This window comes from Rhinoderma darwinii, unplaced genomic scaffold, assembly GCF_050947455.1.
Source record: "Rhinoderma darwinii isolate aRhiDar2 unplaced genomic scaffold, aRhiDar2.hap1 Scaffold_486, whole genome shotgun sequence".
Classification (NCBI taxonomy): Eukaryota; Metazoa; Chordata; class Amphibia; order Anura; family Rhinodermatidae; genus Rhinoderma; species Rhinoderma darwinii.
In genome coordinates, this window is record NW_027464032.1 from 171,122 (window position 1) to 185,802 (window position 14,681).

General features: G+C 46.4%; 6 non-coding genes and 1 pseudogene across 6 annotated transcripts; all 7 read right to left on the reverse strand.

Annotated features, from left to right (window-relative positions):
- Window positions 1-5,629: 5,629 nt before the first annotated feature.
- Window positions 5,630-5,820, reverse strand: LOC142719580 (U2 spliceosomal RNA). Its single transcript, XR_012872802.1, has one exon. It is a non-coding gene; the product is annotated as a U2 spliceosomal RNA (small nuclear RNA).
- A 1,288-nt stretch (window positions 5,821-7,108) lies between these two features.
- Window positions 7,109-7,299, reverse strand: LOC142719581 (U2 spliceosomal RNA). The gene has a single exon (XR_012872803.1). It is a non-coding gene; the product is annotated as a U2 spliceosomal RNA (small nuclear RNA).
- Window positions 7,300-8,579: 1,280 nt separating this feature from the next.
- LOC142719583 (U2 spliceosomal RNA) lies at window positions 8,580-8,770 on the reverse strand. The gene has a single exon (XR_012872804.1). It is a non-coding gene; the product is annotated as a U2 spliceosomal RNA (small nuclear RNA).
- A 1,277-nt stretch (window positions 8,771-10,047) lies between these two features.
- Window positions 10,048-10,238, reverse strand: LOC142719592 (U2 spliceosomal RNA). The gene has a single exon (XR_012872814.1). It is a non-coding gene; the product is annotated as a U2 spliceosomal RNA (small nuclear RNA).
- Window positions 10,239-11,526: 1,288 nt separating this feature from the next.
- LOC142719594 (U2 spliceosomal RNA) lies at window positions 11,527-11,717 on the reverse strand. Its single transcript, XR_012872815.1, has one exon. It is a non-coding gene; the product is annotated as a U2 spliceosomal RNA (small nuclear RNA).
- Window positions 11,718-13,009: 1,292 nt separating this feature from the next.
- On the reverse strand, window positions 13,010-13,200 carry LOC142719585 (U2 spliceosomal RNA). Its single transcript, XR_012872806.1, has one exon. It is a non-coding gene; the product is annotated as a U2 spliceosomal RNA (small nuclear RNA).
- A 1,300-nt stretch (window positions 13,201-14,500) lies between these two features.
- Window positions 14,501-14,681, reverse strand: LOC142719609 (U2 spliceosomal RNA; annotated as a pseudogene).

A 14,681-nucleotide genomic window follows, 5' to 3' on the forward strand; every position in this document is an offset into this window, starting at 1 on the left:
AAAAAATGGATTAAAAGAAATGCTTTTATATTTGGAAAATCTTTACCACCCATTAGCTTTGGTAACATCACTTTTTCTCTCCTGAGCTTCTCCATCCTAGAATTCCATAAAAATGTAAAACATGCCTTGGTAATCTTTTTTAATAAAATATCAGGGGGAGGGAAAACCATACTTAGATATAATAAAATTGGTAAAATCACCATTTTTGTGATTAAAATTTTTCCCTCCATTGTCAGTTTTCTAAGATTCCATAAACAAATTTTCTTATTAACTTTTTGTGCCACCAAGTCCCAACTGATAAAACCATTGTTTGACTCATTGAAGGAGACCCCTAAAATCTGTACAGACTCCGACACAGGGACTGGAATGTCCTGTAAAATCATGTTGCCAATATTTAAAATATTACTTTTATTAAAATTGACTTTAAAACCGGAGGAGCAGCAAAATTGGTATATCTGTTGTAATGCTTTTTGCAGTGACGGGGCGTCCCTGCACAGGACCGCGACATCATCCATGTACCCCACCACTTTTGCCTCTAGTCCCCCCCCGCCCGGCAGGGGGACTCCACATATCTGCCTGTCATTCCTCAATCTGCAGAGTAGAGGCTCGATCGCACATATAAAAAGTAGTGGGGACAAGGGACACCCCTGCTTCACTCCGGAGTTTAAAAGGACATCCTGTGTCTTAAAACCCTTTACTAAAATCTTGCTCGTACAATTTTCATAAAAGGCCTTCAGAGACTGTAAAAAGCCTTCTGGTATACCCATCTTTTCTAAAACCTTAAAAAGATAAAAATGTGATACTCTATCAAAGGCTTTCTCGAAATCTATGGATAAAACCGCCAATCTGCCTTTTCTCTCCTTCGTATCACCAATAGCATCTTTTAAAAGGTTTAAATTGTCCCATATGCTCCTCCCAGGTATCCCACAGACTTGGTTGGAGTGGACGATTTTCTCTATAACAGCCTTTAGCCTATTCGCGCAAATCTTGGCCATTATTTTGTAGTCTGTGTTTAGTAAGGTGATAGGCCTCCAGTTTTTAATATCTGTTTTGTCCCCCTTTTTATAAAGCAGGGACACCTCACCTTTCTTCCAGGACCCCGGGAGGGCTTTTGTTCTAAAAACTTGAGTAAAAAGGGAATAGAGATCCTCTTTTAAAACTCCATAAAATGTGACATAAAACTCTATGGGTATACCATCAGGGCCAGGGACTTTACCTGTTTTAAAACTCTTGATGGTATCTAAAATCTCCTGTTCCGTAATATCCTGTAATAAAAAATCTTTGGAGACAGGATTTAAAACAGCGTCAACCTCCTTCAATGAGTCGTTCATCAAATCAACATTAACAAGCTTTATATTAAAAAGATCCGCATAAAATCTGTGTACCTTTTTTAAAATATTGTCAGTGTTTGTATCTCCATCAACATTGTCTAACAGGGTATGCTTATCGTTAATTTTCTTAAAAAAGTACCTGGAGCAGGTCTCATTTTCCTCGAGGTGTTTCATTTTTGAACGAAAGACAATTTCCTTACCTCTCTGCTCCAGGCACTGGGAGATCTCCTTCCTAATCTCCATAATCTCCTCCTCCACCTGCATACCCTGTTCTCTGAACTTGTATTGGGTCTGCAGACGGGTATTCAAATTAGCAAAAAAATCCTGTTTTTCTTTTGCTTTTCTCCTTCCGATTTTTATGAAAAAGTCTCTTATTTTTATTTTTATTTTCTCCCACCATGAGACTATGGACATATTTGGATGTCTTACCCGTCTGCAGCCCTTATAAAAGGTAATAAAATCAGATAAAATTTGCGGATCATCTAAAAGGGAAACGTTCATTTTCCAGGCTTTTTTGACAGTATTTTTCCCAATATCATTTTTAACTTTAAAATACAATAATTTATGATCAGATAAAACATTGGGATTAAGATCACATTTAAAAGGCAGTACTTGATAAGAGCAGAATATAAAATCGATCCTGGAGCTACAGTTCACATTGCTCCAGGTGACGCCGGCCTCTGCAGATAAATTGCTGTTACATTTCTTAAAAACATCAGTAAGTTTAAAATCAGTAACTATATCTTTTAATAATGAGGAGGTTTTGTCATAATTCCTGCTTACTGAGTTAGAGAACCGGCGTTCCCCCTTTAAAATACAATTAAAATCACCCGCTAAAACAAGTGGCTCTGAATCGTTTAAAAAAAGGGGTAAAATCTCTAGCATTCTAGCTCTTTCATTCTTGTCCGAGGACCCATAAAAATTTAAAAACTGCCATCTAATACCGTCTATAAAAGCTTTGACCAATAAAATTCTACCTGGTAAAATTTCATTAAAACTGTCAATTAAAACGTTCCCTTTAAATAAAATGGCGACACCTGCGGCTCTGGAATCGTTAGACCCGGACCACACTGAAGGTCCGAGTCTCCAGTCTTCCTTATATTTGTTGTAGTTCGTGCGATGTGGGATACAGCATTCCTGTAGGAAAAAAACGGTGGCGGAAAAAATAGAAAGATAGTCAAACAGGGCAGCTCTTCTCGTCTTAGAATGCACGCTCCTAACATTTAAGGAAATGCCACCTAACTCTGCCATGAGGAAAAGGGAAAAGAGACAGTCTTATGTAATCTTACCCGAGGTGGCCTCAGCAGTCCTCGGCGTTACCAGAGACCTCACTCGAACTCTCATCGCCCTCCGACTTCAAACCGACTGTATAACTTGAGGAGATTGGAGAGGAACTCATGTCAGACAGCTGACCCCCCGCCATACCTGAGGCACTTATCGAAAATGGGTCCCAGATGGACTCCACGGGCAAGGTTTCTGGAGCATTTTGTATGGCAGCCTCCTCCCCTACGATAGGGGCGGGAAACGCACTCGCGGCCGTTTCAGGGACTTCTGTCACCTCAGAGGCAGCTATGCTTGTCTCCCCCAACTGGCGAGAAGGGGGGAGACCTTCAGCTGGTGCTTCCGGGGGCGCGTCAACTGGTTTCCCTGCTTTCGCTCTAGCAGGTACTCCCATCGGCACCCCCGCTGCCACCTCTGAGTACGCCCTACGCCTCTTAGACCTAGCTGCCGCTCCACCCGGGTCCTCTGCCTCAGGTACAGGCTGACCCAGCATCTCCTGCGGCCCAGGCGGATCAGCTTCATCCGAACTACCCATCTCCTCCGTTTCCTGAGGGGGCTTTTTCGTCCGCTGATCACTGGCTCTTCTCTTAAACCGCCTTTGCTCCTTTGGGTCACCTGTTTGGGGGGGTCTGCTGGAGGTGTCCATGTTATCTGCCTCTTCACCTCTTGGTTCCTCTTCTTGTGCGGGGGCGATCTGGCCTGCTGGCTGCTCTGGACGCCTCGGCCGGACCTCGGGTTGTTCCGATCTGTGGGGACAAGTAGCATATAGATGACCAACTCGGCTGCAAAAACGACACCTTTTCCCCAGAGGGCAAGTTTTGGCCTCGTGCTCAGAGCTGCCACAGTTCCTACAGGTGCTTTCGCAGAACTCTTTGGTGTGACCGTACTTTTGACATTTTCTACAGAATGGAGGCATTCCTGTATAAAAAAGATCTCCTGCCATATCACCTAATTTAAAGCGTGCTGGCGGCAACATTATCCCCCCTGCTGTATTGGCATCTCTATAACAAGTTACTAAAAATCTCCACTTTGACGTCCAAACTCCAACTTCGTTCATTATTTTGCCAATACATTTTACACTTTTGAAATAGGGGGATAAAAAGGACATCACATCTTTTAAATCAGCAAACGGGCAGTACATTTTTATCACAATCATCTTAGTGATGTCCAACACATGTTCGTAAAATTCAATACCGTCCAGTCTCGGATCGTTTTTTACCATGTATGCCGCCAGCAGATCTTGGAACACTCCATTCTGTACAAACGTTATGTCATATGTTCTTCTCCTTGGATAGTCTTGCACCGCCAATATCTCCCGCTTCTGAATGTTGAAAATGCCAACAAGCACGGTCTCCACCAAGAACTTCAGGCCGCAGGTTGTCGCCTTCTCTTCTGATACAATAACACGGATTGTATTTTTTATCCGGGCATACGCCGGTATCTCACCAGGACTTTCGTCCATGGTGAGGGGATTTCGGGAAAGTTACGCCACCCGTTGGTGACGCAACGTCTACGCAGCTTCCCCTTTTCGGCCGAAGCCTACACGGGGGATATGTGGATCGCAACTCGTTGCTCAGGACTAAGCCTCTCTCCCAAATAGCAGCACGGGGGTGAAGTCCAGGCGAACCTGGACGATCCCCCGAGGCCGAGAGAGAGGGTACCTGAGCACCTCCTAACCAAGACCAGGCAGCACTGACTACAAGTAATCAGAACTACACTTGATCTCAGCCAGAAGGCCGAGAAGCGATAACCCGAACGGGCCGCGCGTTGCCCGAGCCTGCCCGATACTGCTGTTCAGCCCTTGCAGCGATTCAGCCTACTTCTAGGCAATTCCATGGGGCCCTGCAGGCTCACACACTCACAGCTAGAAGCCAGACAGGATTTGCTTCTTTTGCTTGCACCACAATGCAGTGCTGAAAGAGGAGGAATCTACATAAAAACGCCTTCCTGGCAACGCCCAAATGCCCTGCTGCCATGCAGATAAACACTGGCAGCGGCAGCAAGTGCATGCCCACAGCCACCCCTTGTTCCTTCACACCTTGTATCAGCTGTAATCCAGTCCAGTCCAGTGCTGCCTGCTGAGCAGCACTGACCAACACTGCCTGGGCCCAGGCTTTTATCTCTGAGGCCCCATTATGATGTCAGAAAGCTGGCTCTGGAATCCTGAGGGCTCCACTATGACACGTGCAAAGTTCCGTCTGAACTTTATATAAGACGGTGAGGCTCAGTCAGTCACTCAGTGTTGCCTGAGAGGGCAACACTGCAACAGCCGGCCGCCAGGCTGTCTTTTTTTTGCACAGCTAGTTGCCTCCAGGAGGCCACAAGAGGGAGACAAGGGACTGCAAAATGGAAAATAGGCATCCACCAACTTTACAGACAACTTCTCCTTGCTCCTACAACTTCCATCCTTGCACAGTTTGTTATTCTTCTAGGTAACATAGTAACAAATCCAAATTGCTGCTCTCTTTGTAGGCAAGCAAGGCTTTGTTGCAACTGCAATTCTTACTTCTTCTTGAAATGTAGGGACGACAGTACATTCCATCACATCCATCTAGTGTACACAGGTAGGTCCATTGTGGCGGGCAGGCGAGCGGGCGGGCTGCTTTATTGGCTGTTTGCTGTTCCCCTACTCCACTCCACTATTTGACTGTTGTGCTGCATCAATCAATCAATCAATCAATCAATCAATCAATCAATCAATCAATCAATCAATCAATCAGTGGCTGGCTCAGGTGCAGCTCTTTAACTTACCTAAAAGGGAGGGCGGAGAGAAGACAAGGAAGGTGAATGAGGTGTTCCAATGTGAAATGCCGGAAACACAGAAACACAGACGACACACAACAAGAGGTGGCAATCTATTCATTAATTGCACTTAATCAATGAGCTCATTATCACTCATGCATTGTCCAACAGGTGTTGAAATAATGGGATTAAAAGGGGAGATCCCTTCAGAAAGACAGAAACAATAGCAAAGACAAAAAACACTTTTGGAATCTGCTTTTAGTCAACACATAAGGAAAGGGTGCACCGGTCCTGGAAATACTGCAATACCAGGTCAATGCGTGGAGTGGACAGAGCAAGCTCTATTTCCATCTCCCTGTTCTAAAAATCCATTTAATATATGGTCCCCAGATAGGGGACGTATCAGATATTAAACTGATAAGAACAGATACTACACTTGATCTTAGCCAAAAGGCCGAGAAGCGATAACCCGAACGGGCCGCGCGTTGCCCGAGCCTGCCCGATACTGCTGTTCAGCCCTTGCAGCGATTCAGCCTACTTCTAGGCAATTCCATGGGGCCCTGCAGGCTCACACACTCACAGCTACACGGGAGGTGAATAAAGGCCGGAGAGGAAGCCAGACAGGATTTGCTTCTTTTGCTTGCACCACAATGCAGTGCTGAAAGAGGAGGAATCTACATAAAAACGCCTTCCTGGCAACGCCCAAATGCCCTGCTGCCATGCAGATAAACACTGGCAGCGGCAGCAAGTGCATGCCCACAGCCACCCCTTGTTCCTTCACACCTTGTATCAGCTGTAATCCAGTCCAGTCCAGTGCTGCCTGCTGAGCAGCACTGACCAACACTGCCTGGGCCCAGGCTTTTATCTCTGAGGCCCCATTATGATGTCAGAAAGCTGGCTCTGGAATCCTGAGGGCTCCACTATGACACGTGCAAAGTTCCGTCTGAACTTTATATAAGACGGTGAGGCTCAGTCAGTCACTCAGTGTTGCCTGAGAGGGCAACACTGCAACAGCCGGCCGCCAGGCTGTCTTTTTTTTGCACAGCTAGTTGCCTCCAGGAGGCCACAAGAGGGAGACAAGGGACTGCAAAATGGAAAATAGGCATCCACCAACTTTACAGACAACTTCTCCTTGCTCCTACAACCTCCATCCTTGCACAGTTTGTTATTCTTCTAGGTAACATAGTAACAAATCCAAATTGCTGCTCTCTTTGTAGGCAAGCAAGGCTTTGTTGCAACTGCAATTCTTACTTCTTCTTGAAATGTAGGGACGACAGTACATTCCATCACATCCATCTAGTGTACACAGGTAGGTCCATTGTGGCGGGCAGGCGAGCGGGCGGGCTGCTTTATTGGCTGTTTGCTGTTCCCCTACTCCACTCCACTATTTGACTGTTGTGCTGCATCAATCAATCAATCAATCAATCAATCAATCAATCAATCAATCAATCAATCAGTGGCTGGCTCAGGTGCAGCTCTTTAACTTACCTAAAAGAGAGGGCGGAGAGAAGACAAGGAAGGTGAATGAGGTGTTCCAATGTGAAATGCCGGAAACACAGAAACACAGACGACACACAACAAGAGGTGGCAATCTATTCATTAATTGCATTTAATCAATGAGCTCATTATCACTCATGCATTGTCCAACAGGTGTTGAAATAATGGGATTAAAAGGGGAGATCCCTTCAGAAAGACAGAAACAATAGCAAAGACAAAAAACACTTTTGGAATCTGCTTTTAGTCAACACATAAGGAAAGGGTGCACCGGTCCTGGAAATACTGCAATACCAGGTCAATGCGTGGAGTGGACAGAGCAAGCTCTATTTCCATCTCCCTGTTCTAAAAATCCATTTAATATATGGTCCCCAGATAGGGGACGTATCAGATATTAAACTGATAAGAACAGATACTACACTTGATCTTAGCCAAAAGGCCGAGAAGCGATAACCCGAACGGGCCGCGCGTTGCCCGAGCCTGCCCGATACTGCTGTTCAGCCCTTGCAGCGATTCAGCCTACTTCTAGGCAATTCCATGGGGCCCTGCAGGCTCACACACTCACAGCTACACGGGAGGTGAATAAAGGCCGGAGAGGAAGCCAGACAGGATTTGCTTCTTTTGCTTGCACCACAATGCAGTGCTGAAAGAGGAGGAATCTACATAAAAACGCCTTCCTGGCAACGCCCAAATGCCCTGCTGCCATGCAGATAAACACTGGCAGCGGCAGCAAGTGCATGCCCACAGCCACCCCTTGTTCCTTCACACCTTGTATCAGCTGTAATCCAGTCCAGTCCAGTGCTGCCTGCTGAGCAGCACTGACCAACACTGCCTGGGCCCAGGCTTTTATCTCTGAGGCCCCATTATGATGTCAGAAAGCTGGCTCTGGAATCCTGAGGGCTCCACTATGACACGTGCAAAGTTCCGTCTGAACTTTATATAAGACGGTGAGGCTCAGTCAGTCACTCAGTGTTGCCTGAGAGGGCAACACTGCAACAGCCGGCCGCCAGGCTGTCTTTTTTTTGCACAGCTAGTTGCCTCCAGGAGGCCACAAGAGGGAGACAAGGGACTGCAAAATGGAAAATAGGCATCCACCAACTTTACAGACAACTTCTCCTTGCTCCTACAACCTCCATCCTTGCACAGTTTGTTATTCTTCTAGGTAACATAGTAACAAATCCAAATTGCTGCTCTCTTTGTAGGCAAGCAAGGCTTTGTTGCAACTGCAATTCTTACTTCTTCTTGAAATGTAGGGACGACAGTACATTCCATCACATCCATCTAGTGTACACAGGTAGGTCCATTGTGGCGGGCAGGCGAGCGGGCGGGCTGCTTTATTGGCTGTTTGCTGTTCCCCTACTCCACTCCACTATTTGACTGTTGTGCTGCATCAATCAATCAATCAATCAATCAATCAATCAATCAATCAATCAATGGCTGGCTCAGGTGCAGCTCTTTAACTTACCTAAAAGGGAGGGCGGAGAGAAGACAAGGAAGGTGAATGAGGTGTTCCAATGTGAAATGCCGGAAACACAGAAACACAGACGACACACAACAAGAGGTGGCAATCTATTCATTAATTGCATTTAATCAATGAGCTCATTATCACTCATGCATTGTCCAACAGGTGTTGAAATAATGGGATTAAAAGGGGAGATCCCTTCAGAAAGACAGAAACAATAGCAAAGACAAAAAACACTTTTGGAATCTGCTTTTAGTCAACACATAAGGAAAGGGTGCACCGGTCCTGGAAATACTGCAATACCAGGTCAATGCGTGGAGTGGACAGAGCAAGCTCTATTTCCATCTCCCTGTTCTAAAAATCCATTTAATATATGGTCCCCAGATAGGGGACGTATCAGATATTAAACTGATAAGAACAGATACTACACTTGATCTTAGCCAAAAGGCCGAGAAGCGATAACCCGAACGGGCCGCGCGTTGCCCGAGCCTGCCCGATACTGCTGTTCAGCCCTTGCAGCGATTCAGCCTACTTCTAGGCAATTCCATGGGGCCCTGCAGGCTCACACACTCACAGCTAGAAGCCAGACAGGATTTGCTTCTTTTGCTTGCACCACAATGCAGTGCTGAAAGAGGAGGAATCTACATAAAAACGCCTTCCTGGCAACGCCCAAATGCCCTGCTGCCATGCAGATAAACACTGGCAGCGGCAGCAAGTGCATGCCCACAGCCACCCCTTGTTCCTTCACACCTTGTATCAGCTGTAATCCAGTCCAGTCCAGTGCTGCCTGCTGAGCAGCACTGACCAACACTGCCTGGGCCCAGGCTTTTATCTCTGAGGCCCCATTATGATGTCAGAAAGCTGGCTCTGGAATCCTGAGGGCTCCACTATGACACGTGCAAAGTTCCGTCTGAACTTTATATAAGACGGTGAGGCTCAGTCAGTCACTCAGTGTTGCCTGAGAGGGCAACACTGCAACAGCCGGCCGCCAGGCTGTCTTTTTTTTGCACAGCTAGTTGCCTCCAGGAGGCCACAAGAGGGAGACAAGGGACTGCACAATGGAAAATAGGCATCCACCAACTTTACAGACAACTTCTCCTTGCTCCTACAACCTCCATCCTTGCACAGTTTGTTATTCTTCTAGGTAACATAGTAACAAATCCAAATTGCTGCTCTCTTTGTAGGCAAGCAAGGCTTTGTTGCAACTGCAATTCTTACTTCTTCTTGAAATGTAGGGACGACAGTACATTCCATCACATCCATCTAGTGTACACAGGTAGGTCCATTGTGGCGGGCAGGCGAGCGGGCGGGCTGCTTTATTGGCTGTTTGCTGTTCCCCTACTCCACTCCACTATTTGACTGTTGTGCTGCATCAATCAATCAATCAATCAATCAATCAATCAATCAATCAATCAATCAATCAATCAATCAATCAATCAGTGGCTGGCTCAGGTGCAGCTCTTTAACTTACCTAAAAGGGAGGGCGGAGAGAAGACAAGGAAGGTGAATGAGGTGTTCCAATGTGAAATGCCGGAAACACAGAAACACAGACGACACACAACAAGAGGTGGCAATCTATTCATTAATTGCATTTAATCAATGAGCTCATTATCACTCATGCATTGTCCAACAGGTGTTGAAATAATGGGATTAAAAGGGGAGATCCCTTCAGAAAGACAGAAACAATAGCAAAGACAAAAAACACTTTTGGAATCTGCTTTTAGTCAACACATAAGGAAAGGGTGCACCGGTCCTGGAAATACTGCAATACCAGGTCAATGCGTGGAGTGGACAGAGCAAGCTCTATTTCCATCTCCCTGTTCTAAAAATCCATTTAATATATGGTCCCCAGATAGGGGACGTATCAGATATTAAACTGATAAGAACAGATACTACACTTGATCTTAGCCAAAAAGCCGAGAAGCGATAACCCGAACGGGCCGCGCGTTGCCCGAGCCTGCCCGATACTGCTGTTCAGCCCTTGCAGCGATTCAGCCTACTTCTAGGCAATTCCATGGGGCCCTGCAGGCTCACACACTCACAGCTACACGGGAGGTGAATAAAGGCCGGAGAGGAAGCCAGACAGGATTTGCTTCTTTTGCTTGCACCACAATGCAGTGCTGAAAGAGGAGGAATCTACATAAAAACGCCTTCCTGGCAACGCCCAAATGCCCTGCTGCCATGCAGATAAACACTGGCAGCGGCAGCAAGTGCATGCCCACAGCCACCCCTTGTTCCTTCACACCTTGTATCAGCTGTAATCCAGTCCAGTCCAGTGCTGCCTGCTGAGCAGCACTGACCAACACTGCCTGGGCCCAGGCTTTTATCTCTGAGGCCCCATTATGATGTCAGAAAGCTGGCTCTGGAATCCTGAGGGCTCCACTATGACACGTGCAAAGTTCCGTCTGAACTTTATATAAGACGGTGAGGCTCAGTCAGTCACTCAGTGTTGCCTGAGAGGGCAACACTGCAACAGCCGGCCGCCAGGCTGTCTTTTTTTTGCACAGCTAGTTGCCTCCAGGAGGCCACAAGAGGGAGACAAGGGACTGCAAAATGGAAAATAGGCATCCACCAACTTTACAGACAACTTCTCCTTGCTCCTACAACCTCCATCCTTGCACAGTTTGTTATTCTTCTAGGTAACATAGTAACAAATCCAAATTGCTGCTCTCTTTGTAGGCAAGCAAGGCTTTGTTGCAACTGCAATTCTTACTTCTTCTTGAAATGTAGGGACGACAGTACATTCCATCACATCCATCTAGTGTACACAGGTAGGTCCATTGTGGCGGGCAGGCGAGCGGGCGGGCTGCTTTATTGGCTGTTTGCTGTTCCCCTACTCCACTCCACTATTTGACTGTTGTGCTGCATCAATCAATCAATCAATCAATCAATCAATCAATCAATCAATCAATCAATCAGTGGCTGGCTCAGGTGCAGCTCTTTAACTTACCTAAAAGGGAGGGCGGAGAGAAGACAAGGAAGGTGAATGAGGTGTTCCAATGTGAAATGCCGGAAACACAGAAACACAGACGACACACAACAAGAGGTGGCAATCTATTCATTAATTGCATTTAATCAATGAGCTCATTATCACTCATGCATTGTCCAACAGGTGTTGAAATAATGGGATTAAAAGGGGAGATCCCTTCAGAAAGACAGAAACAATAGCAAAGACAAAAAACACTTTTGGAATCTGCTTTTAGTCAACACATAAGGAAAGGGTGCACCGGTCCTGGAAATACTGCAATACCAGGTCAATGCGTGGAGTGGACAGAGCAAGCTCTATTTCCATCTCCCTGTTCTAAAAATCCATTTAATATATGGTCCCCAGATAGGGGACGTATCAGATATTAAACTGATAAGAACAGATACTACACTTGATCTTAGCCAAAAAGCCGAGAAGCGATAACCCGAACGGGCCGCGCGTTGCCCGAGCCTGCCCGATACTGCTGTTCAGCCCTTGCAGCGATTCAGCCTACTTCTAGGCAATTCCATGGGGCCCTGCAGGCTCACACACTCACAGCTACACGGGAGGTGAATAAAGGCCGGAGAGGAAGCCAGACAGGATTTGCTTCTTTTGCTTGCACCACAATGCAGTGCTGAAAGAGGAGGAATCTACATAAAAACGCCTTCCTGGCAACGCCCAAATGCCCTGCTGCCATGCAGATAAACACTGGCAGCGGCAGCAAGTGCATGCCCACAGCCACCCCTTGTTCCTTCACACCTTGTATCAGCTGTAATCCAGTCCAGTCCAGTGCTGCCTGCTGAGCAGCACTGACCAACACTGCCTGGGCCCAGGCTTTTATCTCTGAGGCCCCATTATGATGTCAGAAAGCTGGCTCTGGAATCCTGAGGGCTCCACTATGACACGTGCAAAGTTCCGTCTGAACTTTATATAAGACGGTGAGGCTCAGTCAGTCACTCAGTGTTGCCTGAGAGGGCAACACTGCAACAGCCGGCCGCCAGGCTGTCTTTTTTTTGCACAGCTAGTTGCCTCCAGGAGGCCACAAGAGGGAGACAAGGGACTGCAAAATGGAAAATAGGCATCCACCAACTTTACAGACAACTTCTCCTTGCTCCTACAACCTCCATCCTTGCACAGTTTGTTATTCTTCTAGGTAACATAGTAACAAATCCAAATTGCTGCTCTCTTTGTAGGCAAGCAAGGCTTTGTTGCAACTGCAATTCTTACTTCTTCTTGAAATGTAGGGACGACAGTACATTCCATCACATCCATCTAGTGTACACAGGTAGGTCCATTGTGGCGGGCAGGCGAGCGGGCGGGCTGCTTTATTGGCTGTTTGCTGTTCCCCTACTCCACTCCACTATTTGACTGTTGTGCTGCATCAATCAATCAATCAATCAATCAATCAATCAATCAATCAATCAATCAATCAATCAGTGGCTGGCTCAGGTGCAGCTCTTTAACTTACCTAAAAGGGAGGGCGGAGAGAAGACAAGGAAGGTGAATGAGGTGTTCCAATGTGAAATGCCGGAAACACAGAAACACAGACGACACACAACAAGAGGTGGCAATCTATTCATTAATTGCATTTAATCAATGAGCTCATTATCACTCATGCATTGTCCAACAGGTGTTGAAATAATGGGATTAAAAGGGGAGATCCCTTCAGAAAGACAGAAACAATAGCAAAGACAAAAAACACTTTTGGAATCTGCTTTTAGTCAACACATAAGGAAAGGGTGCACCGGTCCTGGAAATACTGCAATACCAGGTCAATGCGTGGAGTGGACAGAGCAAGCTCTATTTCCATCTCCCTGTTCTAAAAATCCATTTAATATATGGTCCCCAGATAGGGGACGTATCAGATATTAAACTGATAAGAACAGATACTACACTTGATCTTAGCCAAAAGGCCGAGAAGCGATAACCCGAACGGGCCGCGCGTTGCCCGAGCCTGCCCGATACTGCTGTTCAGCCCTTGCAGCGATTCAGCCTACTTCTAGGCAATTCCATGGGGCCCTGCAGGCTCACACACTCACAGCTACACGGGAGGTGAATAAAGGCCGGAGAGGAAGCCAGACAGGATTTGCTTCTTTTGCTTGCACCACAATGCAGTGCTGAAAGAGGAGGAATCTACATAAAAACGCCTTCCTGGCAACGCCCAAATGCCCTGCTGCCATGCAGATAAACACTGGCAGCGGCAGCAAGTGCATGCCCACAGCCACCCCTTGTTCCTTCACACCTTGTATCAGCTGTAATCCAGTCCAGTCCAGTGCTGCCTGCTGAGCAGCACTGACCAACACTGCCTGGGCCCAGGCTTTTATCTCTGAGGCCCCATTATGATGTCAGAAAGCTGGCTCTGGAATCCTGAGGGCTCCACTATGACACGTGCAAAGTTCCGTCTGAACTTTATATAAGACGGTGAGGCTCAGTCAGTCACTCAGTGTTGCCTGAGAGGGCAACACTGCAACAGCCGGCCGCCAGGCTGTCTTTTTTTTGCACAGCTAGTTGCCTCCAGGAGGCCACAAGAGGGAGACAAGGGACTGCAAAATGGAAAATAGGCATCCACCAACTTTACAGACAACTTCTCCTTGCTCCTACAACCTCCATCCTTGCACAGTTTGTTATTCTTCTAGGTAACATAGTAACAAATCCAAATTGCTGCTCTCTTTGTAGGCAAGCAAGGCTTTGTTGCAACTGCAATTCTTACTTCTTCTTGAAATGTAGGGACGACAGTACATTCCATCACATCCATCTAGTGTACACAGGTAGGTCCATTGTGGCGGGCAGGCGAGCGGGCGGGCTGCTTTATTGGCTGTTTGCTGTTCCCCTACTCCACTCCACTATTTGACTGTTGTGCTGCATCAATCAATCAATCAATCAATCAATCAATCAATCAATCAATCAATCAATCAATCAATCAATCAGTGGCTGGCTCAGGTGCAGCTCTTTAACTTACCTAAAAGGGAGGGCGGAGAGAAGACAAGGAAGGTGAATGAGGTGTTCCAATGTGAAATGCCGGAAACACAGAAACACAGACGACACACAACAAGAGGTGGCAATCTATTCATTAATTGCATTTAATCAATGAGCTCATTATCACTCATGCATTGTCCAACAGGTGTTGAAATAATGGGATTAAAAGGGGAGATCCCTTCAGAAAGACAGAAACAATAGCAAAGACAAAAAACACTTTTGGAATCTGCTTTTAGTCAACACATAAGGAAAGGGTGCACCGGTCCTGGAAATACTGCAATACCAGGTCAATGCGTGGAGTGGACAGAGCAAGCTCTATTTCCATCTCCCTGTTCTAAAAATCCATTTAATATATGGTCCCCAGATAGGGGACGTATCAGATATTAAACTGATAAGAACAGATTTTTTTTAAGTTGACTACCCCAACTTT